General features: G+C 36.0%; 1 protein-coding gene across 1 annotated transcript in view; it reads right to left on the bottom strand.

Moving 5' to 3' along the window:
• Nucleotides 1-404: 404 nt before the first annotated feature.
• LOC144980021 (GTPase-activating protein and VPS9 domain-containing protein 1-like) overlaps nt 405-14,256 on the bottom strand; it is a 51,102-nt gene continuing 37,250 nt past the window's right edge. The window contains exon 26 of the mRNA XM_078927463.1: nt 405-14,256. This exon is cut by the window's right edge and continues 2,332 nt beyond it. The gene's annotated coding sequence lies outside the window, so the exon portion shown is untranslated.

Here is a 14,256-nt window from a genome sequence, read left to right as displayed (position 1 = left end):
AGTACTTAGTTTGAGATCACCTAAAAGTCTCATCCAGACACAAGCACGGTCCCCACTAAGAGGAACACACTTAAATGTTTACATTTTACATTCAAAATAACAAACAATACATAACAGAGAGATGATTTACAAGGAAAAAAATATCATCTCCCAAAACAACAACTATACATTTGACTGTCTCCCTCGCAGCCAAGGACTCCAGCCAGGACCAGGACAAAACCAAGTAATCCCATTACAATACAAAGACAGAAAGCAAATTGGAAAACAGATATAGGGGGATAGAAGACACAGTACGTGCCACCTTGCCCACTATGGGAGGCCAGGAACCCCACCCAGCCCAATGGGACTGTCATGCCAAAAGACCACAAACCCGCAACATTAAAAATCAATTAAAAATTAATCGATAACGACTGAAGGAATTTAATTGACAAAGTCTGTACAATCCAAGATTTATACTACTAAGTATTGGCATAATAACATATCACAATTGCTGATAGAATCATTCTACTTGGTGAGGTGTGTAGCTGAAACATGTCCTAATTGGTGCAGGTCTCATCAATGATACGATGGATAGAATAATATTATAAGTAAAAAGAATTGGAAACTACCCATTGTAATGATGATGATGATGATTTTTATGATGATGATGATGATGATAAAACCAATATTTCTTTTCGATTACTTTGTGGCACTTGGAATAATGATCATTACATGGTTGGTGGTATGTAATATCGACTCATTAGTCATCTATAATAATAGTAATAATAATAATAATAATAATAAATAATAATAATAATAATAATAATAATAATAATAATAATAATAATAATAATAATAATAATAATAATAATAATAATAATAATAATAACAATAACACCAACAAAAACAACAACAACAACAGCAGAAGTAGCAGCAGCAGCAGCAGAAGAAGAAGCAGAAGAAGAAGAAGAAGAAGAAGAAGAAGAAGAAGAAGAAGAAGAAGAAGAAGAAGAAGAAGAAGAAGAAGAAGAAGAAGAAGAAGAAGAAGAAGAAAAAGAAGACGAAGAAGAAGAAGAAAGTAAGGACGAAGGAGGAGGGGGATTGGGAGAGATTTGTTTGGTTTTTAAAGGGTTTTTACTGTGACACTTTAAGGTCACTTCAGCGACAGTAAAAAAAAAAAGAGAGAAGACTGGGTTAGGGAAAAAATCTAGATTCTAAACACCGGAGAAAAAGCGAGACATAGTGACATAGGGGTTTGGTTCCACGGGAATGCAAACTGTATCAGTGTTCTCAGTATGAAATTACATAAAGTACCCTCTTGACACAAGCACACGATCCCACGAAAAGGTTTGTGTTTTTGTGTTTTTAAGGGTTTTACGGCGCTTGCAACACGTTAAGGTCATATCAGCGCCAGTAAAAAGGAAGAAAATGGGATAGTAAAAGGTTCTAGAATTACAAATAAAGTACAAAAGAAAATGTGAGAAAAAGGGGAATTGGTTCAAATTGGGAAAAGATGTAGATTTCAAGAGCACACCGTCAAAGTACTTGGTTTGAGATCACCTAAAAGTCTCATCCAGACACAAGCACAGGTCCCAACTAAGAGGAATACACTCAAATGTTTACCAATCATTCAATCATATAATATAAATAATGTGTAAACTAAACATTATACAATGCGTAACAGAGAGATGATTTACAAGGAAAAAAATTACATCTCCCATAACCATAACTATACATTCGACTGTTTCCCTCCCAGCCAAGGAACTCCAGCCAGGGTCAGGACAAAACTAAGTAATCTCATTCCAAGACAACGACAGGAAACAATTGGAAAACGGGTATAGAGGGATAGAAGACACAGCATGTACCTCCCTGCCCACTATGGGAGGTCAGGATCCCCACCCAGTCCCATGAAAATAATACAACACTAAAATGTTTACGAAATAATACATTTAAACCAAGAACTATGGGGTTGTTTTTTTTTTTGTTGTTTTTTTTTTTTTGGTTTTTTTTTTTTTTTTTTTGTTTTTTAAGGGTTTTACGCAACACAATTTAGGTCATATCAAAAAGCAAGAAAATGGGATAGTAAAAAGTTCTAGAATTACAATGAAAGCACCCAAGAAAAGGTAAGACAAAGGGAGATTGGTTCAAATAGGAAACAGAAGTAGATTTCAAGAGCACACTGTCACAGTACTTAGTTTAAGATCACCTCAAAGTTTCATCCAGACACAAACACAGGTCCCCATTAAGAGGAATACACATAACCGCGTATAAATCAAATGTAATATGTAAACAAAATATAATACAGTGCATAACAGAGAGATGATTTACAAGACAAAAAAAAAATAATTTCCCAAAACTCTAACTATACATTTGACTGTTTCCCTCCCAGCTAGGGTATACAGCCAGCAAGTAATCTCATCCCAAGACAAAGACAGAAAAAAGTTATGGGAGGATAGAAGACACAATAAGTGCCTCCTTGTCCACTATGGAAGTCAGGAACCTCACCCAGAAACTGTATGTATCAGTGTTCTCAAAATGAAATCACCTAAAGTACCATCTAGACACTAGCACACGATCCCACCAAGGTGAATACAACACCAAAATGTTTACAAAGTATTACATTTAAACCAAATACAGTACACAATATAATGAAGATGTACAAGGAAAGATATATCATCTCCCAAAATCTATAAGTATTCGTTCAACGGTTTCCTTCTCAACCTAGAACTCCAGGAGAGTAGCCGTAAACAACTATCGTATAAACAAATAGGAATATTATACTTTGCTCGAGACAAGTTGGTTTTGGTTTATTTTTAGCTTTATGTCAAGGATCTTTTGCATTGAATGATCAGCTATGTGGTTACACGAGTGTGAGACTTGTAAACAACAAAAATTAATGCATTGAATAATGTAAGACTTACGATCACATTTACATAGGTTTATATTTGTAGATAACTTAAGTTTTGCCCTGTCATTTACAATATGTAAAAATGTTGTCATCTGCATAATATGATAAAGTAAGTTATTCTTGCAATACACATACAATATTTATGCTTTACACGAGACATAAATCTTTTTGCACTGGAATGAAAAAATATAACATTGCAATCATTCGAGCTTAGTTTTGCATTGTGGGATACCTGACCTATGCTTTGCCGTGGGATTTACAAAACAGTCAATTCCAAAAACACAACCAATGTTATTTTAATTTCGTCGACTACAAATTGTTAAATCTCTCTCTTATGTTTGTGTTTCTTTTTAAGGGTTTTGTGGCGCTTGCGACACATGGAGGTCATGTCAGCGACAGTAGAAAGGAAGAAAATGGGATAGTCAAAAAAAGTTATAGATTAACAATTAAATGTACACGAGGAAAAGTAAGACAAAGGGGAAGGGTTCAAACAGGGAATAGATGTAGATTCCAAGAGCACACTGTCAAAGTAGTTAGTTTGAGATCACCTTAAAATCTCATCCAGACACAAACACAGGTCCCCATAAAGAGGAAAACATTCAAATGCTCCAAGATCACAACAATATACTTAGTTTGATTTCACCTAAAAGTCTCATCCAGACACAAGCACTAAGAGGAATACACTCAAATTTTTACAAATCTTTTATATTAAAAACAAAACAAAAATTGTAACAGTTCAAAACAGAGAGATGATTTAAAAAGAAAAAGATATCACCTCCCAAAACTTTAACGAGACGTTTGATTGCTTCACTCCCAGTCAAGGACCCCAGCCAGGGCTAGGACAAAACTAAGAAACTGAATTCCAAGACAAAGACAGAAAGCAACTCGGAAAACAGATAGGGGAGAGAAGACAGCGTGACCTTCCACCATTGAATGTCGGAGATCCACCCAGAAAATCTCTTTCTAATGAATTACTATGAATCATATATCTATATAATATTATATAAAATATAATCTTATCTTATCCAAACCACTGAACAAAAAGAGCAAAAGAGGCTAACAAAAGTACATTATTGGAAATTACATTATTATTTCTCCTGATCACTGCCTGACCCTGACCAAACGAACATTAATAACCCAAATTTATTTTTTGAAAATAAAGACTGAAAGAAAGAAATTAAAATAAGAAACATCGGGGGTTCTTTACTGTATGGGGAATTTCTCTCCCCGTCTTTGCAGAATCATACTATAATTACAAGATCTCTGAGCACACTGCTTGATACGTGTTTGGTTTCCTAAGTTTTAATAGACTAGTTCTGTGGACCATGCAATGTTAATATATGCTAGCGTAAACATTTTTTAAAAAACTTGGATTCACTGGGGACAATTCTAAATATCATCAAATGCACAGGAGGTTTCGACAAATAGAAGAAAGTAATCTCCCCTCAAGAAACGATGTTTTTTTGCGCCGTGTGATTTTGGTCTCATCAGTCTTGTTGACAGCAGCGACGGGTGCAACTCAGCAGACCGATCCTTGTTTGGCAGTCTCTACTGCAGCTGCTGCACACGTAGTTTGACTGTGTGTGAAGTGCTTGGTTCTGCTGCCTCTTTTCCCCTCTTACTCTCCTCTCCACAAACTTCGTTTTTCTCCTTGACTCCCTCTCTCACCGCATATCTCCAGCCACTGCGGTCGTCAGCAAGCGATTCCCATGTGTTTGAGTTGATGTCTGTCAATTTCATGTCTCGCTTGCAGACATTATAAATACGGTTGGTCGACGTCCAGAAGCTACTTCACCGTACATGTGCATAACACCATCTAAAGCAGACCAAGGCGTAAAGGGATGCACTAAACAGAAGGTTCTGGTTTTCAACACACACACACACACACACACACACACACACACACACACACACACACACAATCACTAGCATACCAAAAAAATCGAGTAAATGAATATCCTTTTTAAGAGAAAACAAAACAAACATATTCTCATCAATCTCCACTGTCTACCTATCAACGTCAGCAAATGATTGTTTTGCTTTTAAAGAAATTTGCAGCACTTGCCATATTTTAGGCCATCCCAGAACCCGTAAAAAATATATATAGATAGAGAAAGTAAAAAGAACTGAAAATGACAGGCCTCACTTGGGAAGCGACCAAGAAAATGGCTATGGACAAAAGCAGATGGCGGACTCTCGTATGTTCCACAAGGAGCAAAGCGGATTAAGTCGAGTTCTACAAGGATATAAGAAACTGCAAAACAAAGAACGAGTGTCGACTCCAATACAATGTCAAAGTGAACTCAGTGTATCTGAGATCATCTAAAATTCCAATTAGACACACAAGCTGGATTCCTGTTTGTTTGTTTTTATTCATTAAGGGTTTTTACGGCGCTTGCGACACATGTAGGCAATGCCAGCGCCAATAAAAAGGAAAAACATGGAATAGTTTTTTAAAAGTTATAGATTTAAAATTGAAAGCACATCAGAAAAGGTAAGATAAAGGGAAATTGGTTCAAATAGGGAACAGATTCAGATGTAGATTCCAAGAACACGTTATCAGTGTAGTTCGTTTGAGACTAACCTAAAAGTCTCATCCAGACACAAGCATAGGATCCGACTAAGAGGAACACACTCAAATGCTTACATCATACATTCAAATTCAAAACAAAAAATATAAAAATATAACAATACATAACAAAGAGATGATTTACAACGAAAAAAAATATAATTTCCCAAAACTATAACTATACATTTGACTGTCCCCCCCCCCCCCCCCCCCCCTGGCCAAGGACCGTGTTCAGGAATAAGACAAAACCAAGTAATCTCATTTCCGACAGAGCCAAAAGCAAGTTTGAAAACAGATATACGAGTATAGAGGACAGAGTACGTGACCTTCTTGCCCACTACGGGAGTTTGTTTTGTTTTTTGTTTTTAAGGGTTTTACGGCGCTTGCAACACACTTAGGTTATATCAGCGCCAGTAAAAAGGAAGAAAATGGAATAGTCGAAAGTTCTAGAATTACAATTAAAGCACCCAAGAGAGAGTAAGACAAAGGGGAATTGGGAACAAATAGGGATCAGATGTAGATTCCAAGAGCATACCATCAATGTACTTAGCTTGAGATCACCTATAAGTCTCATCCGGACACAAGCACAAAATCCAACAAGGAGGAATACACTCAGATGCTTACATCATACATTAAAAATAAATATAATAATACATAACAGAGAGATGATTTACAAGGAAAAAAATATCATCTCTCAAAACAGTAACTATGCATTTGACTGTTTCCCTCCCAGCCAGGACTCAGGCCAGGGACAGGACAAAACCAAGTAATCTCATTCCAAGACAAAGACAGAAAGCATGTTGGAAAACAGATATAAGGGGATAGAAGACACAGTATGTGCCCCCCTGCCCACTACGGGAGGTCAAGAACCCCACCCAGAATCCCTCAGTGACTCAAGAGTATCTGAGATCATGTAAAACTCCAATAAAGACACAAGCAATGGATTCCTGCCAAAAGGGTGGCACTCAAATGCTATAAAAACATACAATCAGTAACTGCAACATAAATTAATATTATAACACATGTGCAAAAGTAACTTTAAACTTGTTTTGAGTCAATTCATTTGAGTTTAAGAAAAAAATTGGATAAAAATTATATCACACAAATGAGCAATATCTTTCATATATGTGATCCAAATTTCATTACCATACATGCAAAATCCTAAAAGAAACGACGAACCAAAGAACACACTTTGGGTTGCTCTGCTTCGGAAAAAGGAGTGAAAATTCGATGCAAAAGAGTCAGTTACCGCGATGTCCAATCATTGCTCGAACATTTCTCCTTTTCCCATAGAGTTTATCAAGGAGTTTATGTCATTTTGCTGGGATGTATTCTACTCTGGTTCGACAATGTTCCAAAGCTCATAAGAATTTCATGCTTGAAACTGTTGTTCCATTGCAGGTCTTTTGAGGAGATCTCAGAGGTGCTCACTAAGATTGGGGTCTGGATTTACAGTTGGCCACTCGAGCATCCAAGGTCTTATTCTCAATTAGTTGAGGTTACACAAATGCTTCTCAGTCTCCTCAGTCTTGTTTTTAATTGTTTTTGTTTTTAAGGGTTTTACGGCGCTTGCGACACATCTAAGTCATTTCAGCACCAATAAAAAGGAAGAAAATGGGATAGTTAAAAAGTTATAGATTTACAATTAAAAGCGCACAAGAAAAGTGAGACAAAGGGAAATGGCACCAAAAGGGAACAGATGTAGATTCCAAGAGCACACTGTCATTGTCTCCTCAGTCTGAATCCCCCTGTTGCAAGTCTTCCTAACACTGTCCATCTTTAAATGTTATGTTGTTATTGTGCGGTTATGTAGTCTTGTGGTATGACACTCGTTTCGGATTGGAAAGTCCTGGGTTCAAGTCTCGCTGGGCGCATAGTTGAGTCCTTGGAAAAGACTCTTTACTCACACTCTCTCGCTGTACTTAGGCGTAAAATGAGTACCTGGTCGTTAACAGCGCTGTCTTTGTAGGAAAAAAATCATATTATTGTCTAACAGGCATCATGTCTCATTCTTTATAAAACACATTGCTGTTGGTCAGGGACCCTTTGTAAAGTGCTTTGAGCACGTCTAATGATATTGCGCAAAATAAAAGCTCAATTTTAATTCTAATCCACAGCAATATCAGAGGCATAAGAGAAGGGTTCGTTGTGTGCCGAGCTAATGTTCGATCACTCTAGTTTGACCAGTCTGCCATTGATCCCCCACTCAACCCTAACACCGACTATATCCGTAGTTTACCCGGATTACTTTTCCCCCATGCTTATTTATTACATTTTTCTGAGACAAATTATAGGTGTAGTATCAAAGTTAATGTTTTTAGTTTTTACATGTTACTGATAGTTGAATAATTCTATCTATGTACATGCTCATCTTTTCACATTGTTATTATATTTTTTTTTTTTAAAACAGCGAGTAACTTGTAACATGACATTGTACAATCACGGCACATTGGTGCGAAAGGGTTCTATTTAGAGAATTTAAGAACTTGGGTTTTCCAAGAAACATTCTTTAAAATTCTTTCTTTTCCTCATTTCCAAAGTCAAAATATCAAGTTGTCTTACAAAAGTTTTCACTACCCACAGTGAGATTGACACATTGCAATACAACTAGGCATGCATATGGTTTAATAAATGCTCTTTTACTTTTAAGTGATATAAAATTCGTAACTATAACACATTGTTAAATAGTAATTTAGCGTGTAAAAATGTAAAGATATTTTTGCACATGTGTATATATGAAAAAGAAATGAATTTTTAAATGAAAAATTTTAACCCATAAAAAGGAACTGATAAAAATAACATTTGACTGTGCAACTCGGGCCTACAGACCTCAGCCAGAGTTTGGGCAACCCGGGTGATCTCATTCTACAGCGAGGACAGAAAGCAGCGTGGAATGGGGAAAAAGATATCTAGGGATAGAAGACTCGATTGGATTGATCTCCCGTGTCCAGTGTTGGAAAACGAATGATCCTAGCCAAAGCCAAGGACAAAATTAAGTATTTGTATCACTGCCAAAGAAATATTTATAACACTTTTTAAGGAAGTATGACCATTTTACATGTATAAAAATGGCAACTTTATATGAAACTGAACGCAAAAAAAATATATAGATAATATGCAACAAAAATGTCACAAAATCTGATCAATAATGGATGGTTGGAGAAAGGAAGAAAGGGGAAGGAATGTATTCTAAATCATGTAATGAGGTAAGTAAAAAAATTCCTTTGGTTTTTGTTTTTAAAAAAATGTAAGATAAACAATAATTGTGAGAAATTTTAATGCAAAAATTGAAAGCATTGATAAATAGTAAGTCATCGGAAAAATGGCGATGGTTGTGTACCAACAGTATTGTATAGAACAAATAAAAACAAAAAAACAAAAGAAGAATGAAAAATAAAATAAAATGAAAATTACTGAGTTGGAGCTTTGGTAGATTCTATGAAAGCGATAAATAAAATCATTGTGGACAAACAAAAACAAAAATAATTCTTAAAAAAAAAAAAAAAAAAGGAAAACATAACCAAATAAAACAAATATATACACCAAAAAACCTCAACAAAACCCGAAGAAACCTGAAATGTACGCTTTTATGCAGCAACTGGGAGTTGGATTTTTTTACAGGCCTATTCTTACACGCACTTATAGACTTTATTACTGGACCGATTTTGACCGTTTATGGCCTAAAAAATTTGTCCGATTTAATTTCCACAATAGTAGTATAATCCTTAAATAAATAAGGGCCTGTACTTAATAAGCTTTTATTTTATGATTTGTCCACGTCAAAACCCACTCCATATTTTTTTTTAATGTTTTCAAGAGTGAAAGACACATTCATATTGCTGAAGATAGATTGCAAAGCCCTTGACAACAATATATCTGGACGACAAGTGCCTGTGCGTCATAAGCATTTTTTCACTCCCAAATTTTACAGGTTCTCCATTCATATATTAGAAAATACAAATCAAGGCTAGTTAACAAAACTTTACATGTCAATGACAGCTGGTCGGTCACAAACTGAACTAGTCAAAGACAATCATCATTTATTATGACTCGCTTATTCAACACACATTACAAAGACTCATAATGTAAAGCACTGTCCTACTGTTATTCTCAACCCACTCAACTCCCTGCCCACTGACACACATGTGTATATGTGTGTACATACATTTTTTTTTTCAATAAAAAAAATATTTTAAAAACAGCCCACATGGAACCACACACAAGGAGAGGGGTCTGACTGTCTGGGTTGTGAGAAAATATGGATTGCTGTTTTATGTTTGGGGTAGTTTTTAGGGCCCCTGCAATCTTTTATGTAATTTTCGAATCAGTACAAAGAAATAGATGAAGGTAAAGTTAAAATAGAAATAAGAAATCTATCTAAGTAAATAAGAAATCTATACTAAAAAGCATAGAGAATAGAGTAAGACAAATGGAAGCACAGAAAAAGAGGAAACAAGAGCAATCCATTGGTGCGTCTAGTTTGAAGCCGCTAGAAATTAAAGTCCCATCTATAAAATGGAATAGAAGCCTGATGGTTTAAGGGTTTTACAGCACTCGCCCATATTTAGGTAATTTCAGCACCAGCAAACAGGGAGATGATAGAGGAAAAGTTGTAGATCGGAAGTTGAAAGCACCAAAGAAAATGTAAGAAAAAAGGGACTAGTTCAAATTGGGAACATAAGATTCCACGAGTGGTCGATCAAAGCGTCAATTTTGACATTACTTAAAAGTCCCGTCAAGGCACAACCAAAGGATCCTGCTATGAAGGATGTGCTACAATGTTTACAAAGCACAATATATTTAAAAACTAATATCTATCATATTACACAACAGAAGATGATTTACGAGGATGAGGATAAAAGGCAAAAAATAGCATCTCTCAAAAAAAAAGGAACTTTACATTTGACTGCGTCCCAGGAAAAACAAAACAATCTGAAACAAAGACAGAAAGCAACATGGAAAGGGAAAACAGATTTAAAGGGATAGAAGATGGTACAAAAAAAAGACCCTTCCTACTTTCATGGGAAGTCAGAAAACCCCACCCAGTACAAACAGATGTTTACAAAATGTATGTATCAGTAAGTAAATATAGTATACACTAAATACAGTTGATTCACAAGAAGGAAAAAATAGTTCTCACAAAAATATATATCCATCTGTCTCCCTCTCAACAGGGCTCAGATAAAGTCACAAGGTTTCTTTCTCGAACAAGGGTGCAAAGCTACAAGAAAAGGACAATTGGACGCTTTTAAGGACAAGTGGGCTATCCCAGATTTTTCGGTTTTTAAAATAATTACATAGGGGTCAAAAGTGGGCGTTGCCCTACCCCCTGAAAAGGTTTCGAGCATTAATTTCGTTTATTTGCTTCATTATCGGTATAAACTGCCTTGTGTTTTAACCGAAAACACAATGTGTACATAAGTGTAAGTGGGCTAACCCTTCAAACATGGCTTCAAAATGAGACATGTCGAATTCACGACTGAATGAAGAAAACTCCCCACCAAACAACAATGCCATCATATCAGATAATGTTTTGCATTTCAATTGTCAGTGTAATGTGTTTAGACGCATAAAACATATAATTTAAGGCAATAAACATGTGTTTAAGTTGGGAAAATTTATTAAATTGACTGCATGTGTGAGAGGGACAGCCCATTATTTCGCAACATACATGTCCATGTGTAAGAAGGGATAGCCCATTTAACTAGGGATGGCCTGGTGTGCAAATTGGTGGGATAGCCCTTATTATATAATGTAAATTCGTTGCTCAGTGATGCTGTTTAAATATGGACAACTCGGCCAATCCACTTGTTTTTAATAAAATAAGAGAATTCTGTAATGTATTTGTTGCTTTCTTTTATGACTATCACCGTCAAGTACACTTACTATTCCACACAGAAAGTTTTGAAAAAAAATATTGAATAGTATTCGAGTAATTGGACATTTTTTGGGATCGAAATCTTCAATGTCGATTTTCTCAAAACTTTTCTTAAAAGCGTCCAATTGATATAAAGAAAAAGAAGAGGCAGCAGGTTTGCTGACTAATGTAGGATTCCACCGGCCCAGGTGGCCAAAAATGCCTAGCTAAGATGGGAATTCCATCAACCCCGTCTATGACTGTTTAGGACAGAGTGGGTGTCTTGGCCAAGGTACTGTTGCTTGATGTCGTGCATTTCTGCTTGAAAATGGATGGCTGTATGAGACTATGTGTGACTGTCAGGGACAATGTATTGATACTGTCTGTTATTGATTGAATAAGATTATGTGTGGCTGTCAAGGACAATGTATTAATGCTGTCTGTTATTGATGGAATAATATTATGTGTGGCTGTCAGGGATAATGTATTGATACTGTCTGTTATTGATGGAATAAGATTATGTGTGGCTGTCAAGGACAATGTATTAATGCTGTCTGTTATTGTATGATTGAATAAGACTATGTGTGGCAGTCAGGGACAATGTATTGATACTGTCTGTTACTGTATGATTGAACAAGACTATGTGTGGCTGTCGGGGACTATGTATTAATGCTGTTTGATACTGTACACAACGGGCTGTGCCACCGTTTTGGGGAGGTTAAAAGTTACCATAGGGATAAATGATCATCATAAGGAAGATGTGCCATTGTAGTGGTGATAGTGATAATAACACTTATAGACTAGCTTGCCAAAACTTTGAATAGAATGTGTTTATGAAATGGAATGGTGATAATGATAAACATCAACAAATTTATTATATTTCATAATATCAACATAATATACTGACTCTCATAAATCCTAATGTACCCAAATTAGTTCACCTTTTTTTTTTTTTGTGGGGGGGGGGGGGGGGGGGGGAGGGTCAATGACAAGCTCATAATATGACCATTTATTGATCTGTTTGTATCCCGTAGGAATCATGAAAATTATTTACCATACTTGATCACGATAAGCAAGTGTCTGTTTCCATATTATTGACTGGGTCACTAAAACGACCAAAGCAATGTGTAGTTTGCATGTTATTGCATTATTTGTGTGTTAAATTTTTAAAATCCTTATTATTTTCATCACTGCTTTTTAAATGGTCAAGTTAACAAATTCAAAGTGTGACCAAGTCATCGGTATGATTTCATCAGCACTTACAGTCTCTGAGCATTTGCAAAATATTTTATATATAAATTAACTTACTGTATCTGGGCCTACAACAAACATGCTGAGAAACAGCCGGCTAAGAGCAAATGAATGCATCAAATTAACATCACTTGCTCTTGAAGAAATCAATTTTACACTAGTGTGAAGATCTCTCAACTCATTTATCCATCCGCACTGTTCTTAGGCATTTACATGAACATGGGATATGACTGTACAGACCAATACACATGCAAAACCATAGGATTGGGATCAAGAAAAGCTGGTATGGAACCAGAGGTTATGGAACACAGTTTTCTCCACAGATAAGTCAAGATTTTTGGTGAGCTAAATTGACTGGAGATGAAGAGTTCACACGGGTGGTGAGGACAGAAGGTTTCATCAAATTTCCATTCAAAATGCAAACAAGTACAGAGAGCCACATGGACAAAGGCAAGAAAGATATAAGGAGTAAGAAGACCCCACTAGATGCCCCATCAGTCATTTACTTTAAAGCTGGTCAGGATTGTTTTTGTTTTTATTGTTTTTGAGTTTTATGTGCTTGCGACACATTTAGGTCATATGTAACAGTGCCAGTAAAAATAAGAAAATGGAAAATATTCTAGATTTACAATCAAAGCACCCAAGCAAAAGTAAGACAAAGGGGAATTGGTTCAAATAGGGAACAGATGTAGATTCCAAGAGGATACCATCAATGTACTTAGTTTGAGATCACCTTAAAGTCTCATCCAGACACCAGCACAGGATCCCACTAAGAGGACGACTCAAATGCTTACAGAATACATAACTAACAGTACAAAACAGAGAGATGATTTAAAATGAAAAAAATATCATCTCCAGAAACTATAACTAAACATTTGACTGCTTCCCTCCCAGTCAAGGACTCCAGCCGGGACTGTGACAAAACTAAGTAATCCCCTTCCAAGACAAAGACAGAAAGCAACTCGGAAAACAGATATAAGGGGATTAAAGACACAAGAGTGACCTCCTGCCCACCATGGGAGGGCAAAGGACCCCACCCAGCATATCAGGATTCATGCCTATGTACCATGACATTAAGAGAAATAAAGAGAGATGAAAAATCATCTTCCATAGTATCATTCAATCACTAACGTTGTCATCAAAATGATCCCTACTAACCAGGAATTAGACACGTCCAAACATTCTTGTTACAACATAATGTAATGTTTAAAAGCTGCAAAGGAGAGGACAAGAATAAACGAGAGAGAGTATGAGCCTCTTTTGGGGGAAGTAGATCCTAGCCATTAAACAAAACAAAATCAAAACTGTGATCACCTATATGATCTTGCATATACAAAGTGAAATTTAATAATCACATAAATAAATATACATGTATATTACATCATCTCCTTGCAGGATAAATAAATAGACTACTTGGACAGAGGGAATATCTTCACCAGTTTACAGCCAAACTCTGGAAAAACATGCATTACAAAATTTGGCCAGAAAATTGGTCCATCAAATATCGATTGATTTAAATTATCCTCATCTTGTCAAAAATTCTTAAACCTGGAACTATGAGAAGTCCCAGCTTTTGAGAGTTTGTTTTTTTTGTTGCCAAGATGAGTCATTCAAATCAATCGATATTTTAATAACGAATTCACTGGCCAAATTTTTTAATACGTGTTTTTCCAGGGTATGGCTGTTAGCTGG

Source organism: Berghia stephanieae, chromosome 9 (genome assembly GCF_034508935.2).
Source record: "Berghia stephanieae isolate SIO BIC M18660-M18661 chromosome 9, UCSD_Bste_1.3, whole genome shotgun sequence".
NCBI lineage: Eukaryota > Metazoa > Mollusca > Gastropoda > Nudibranchia > Aeolidiidae > Berghia > Berghia stephanieae.
This window is presented reverse-complemented; position numbering and strand designations above follow the sequence as displayed.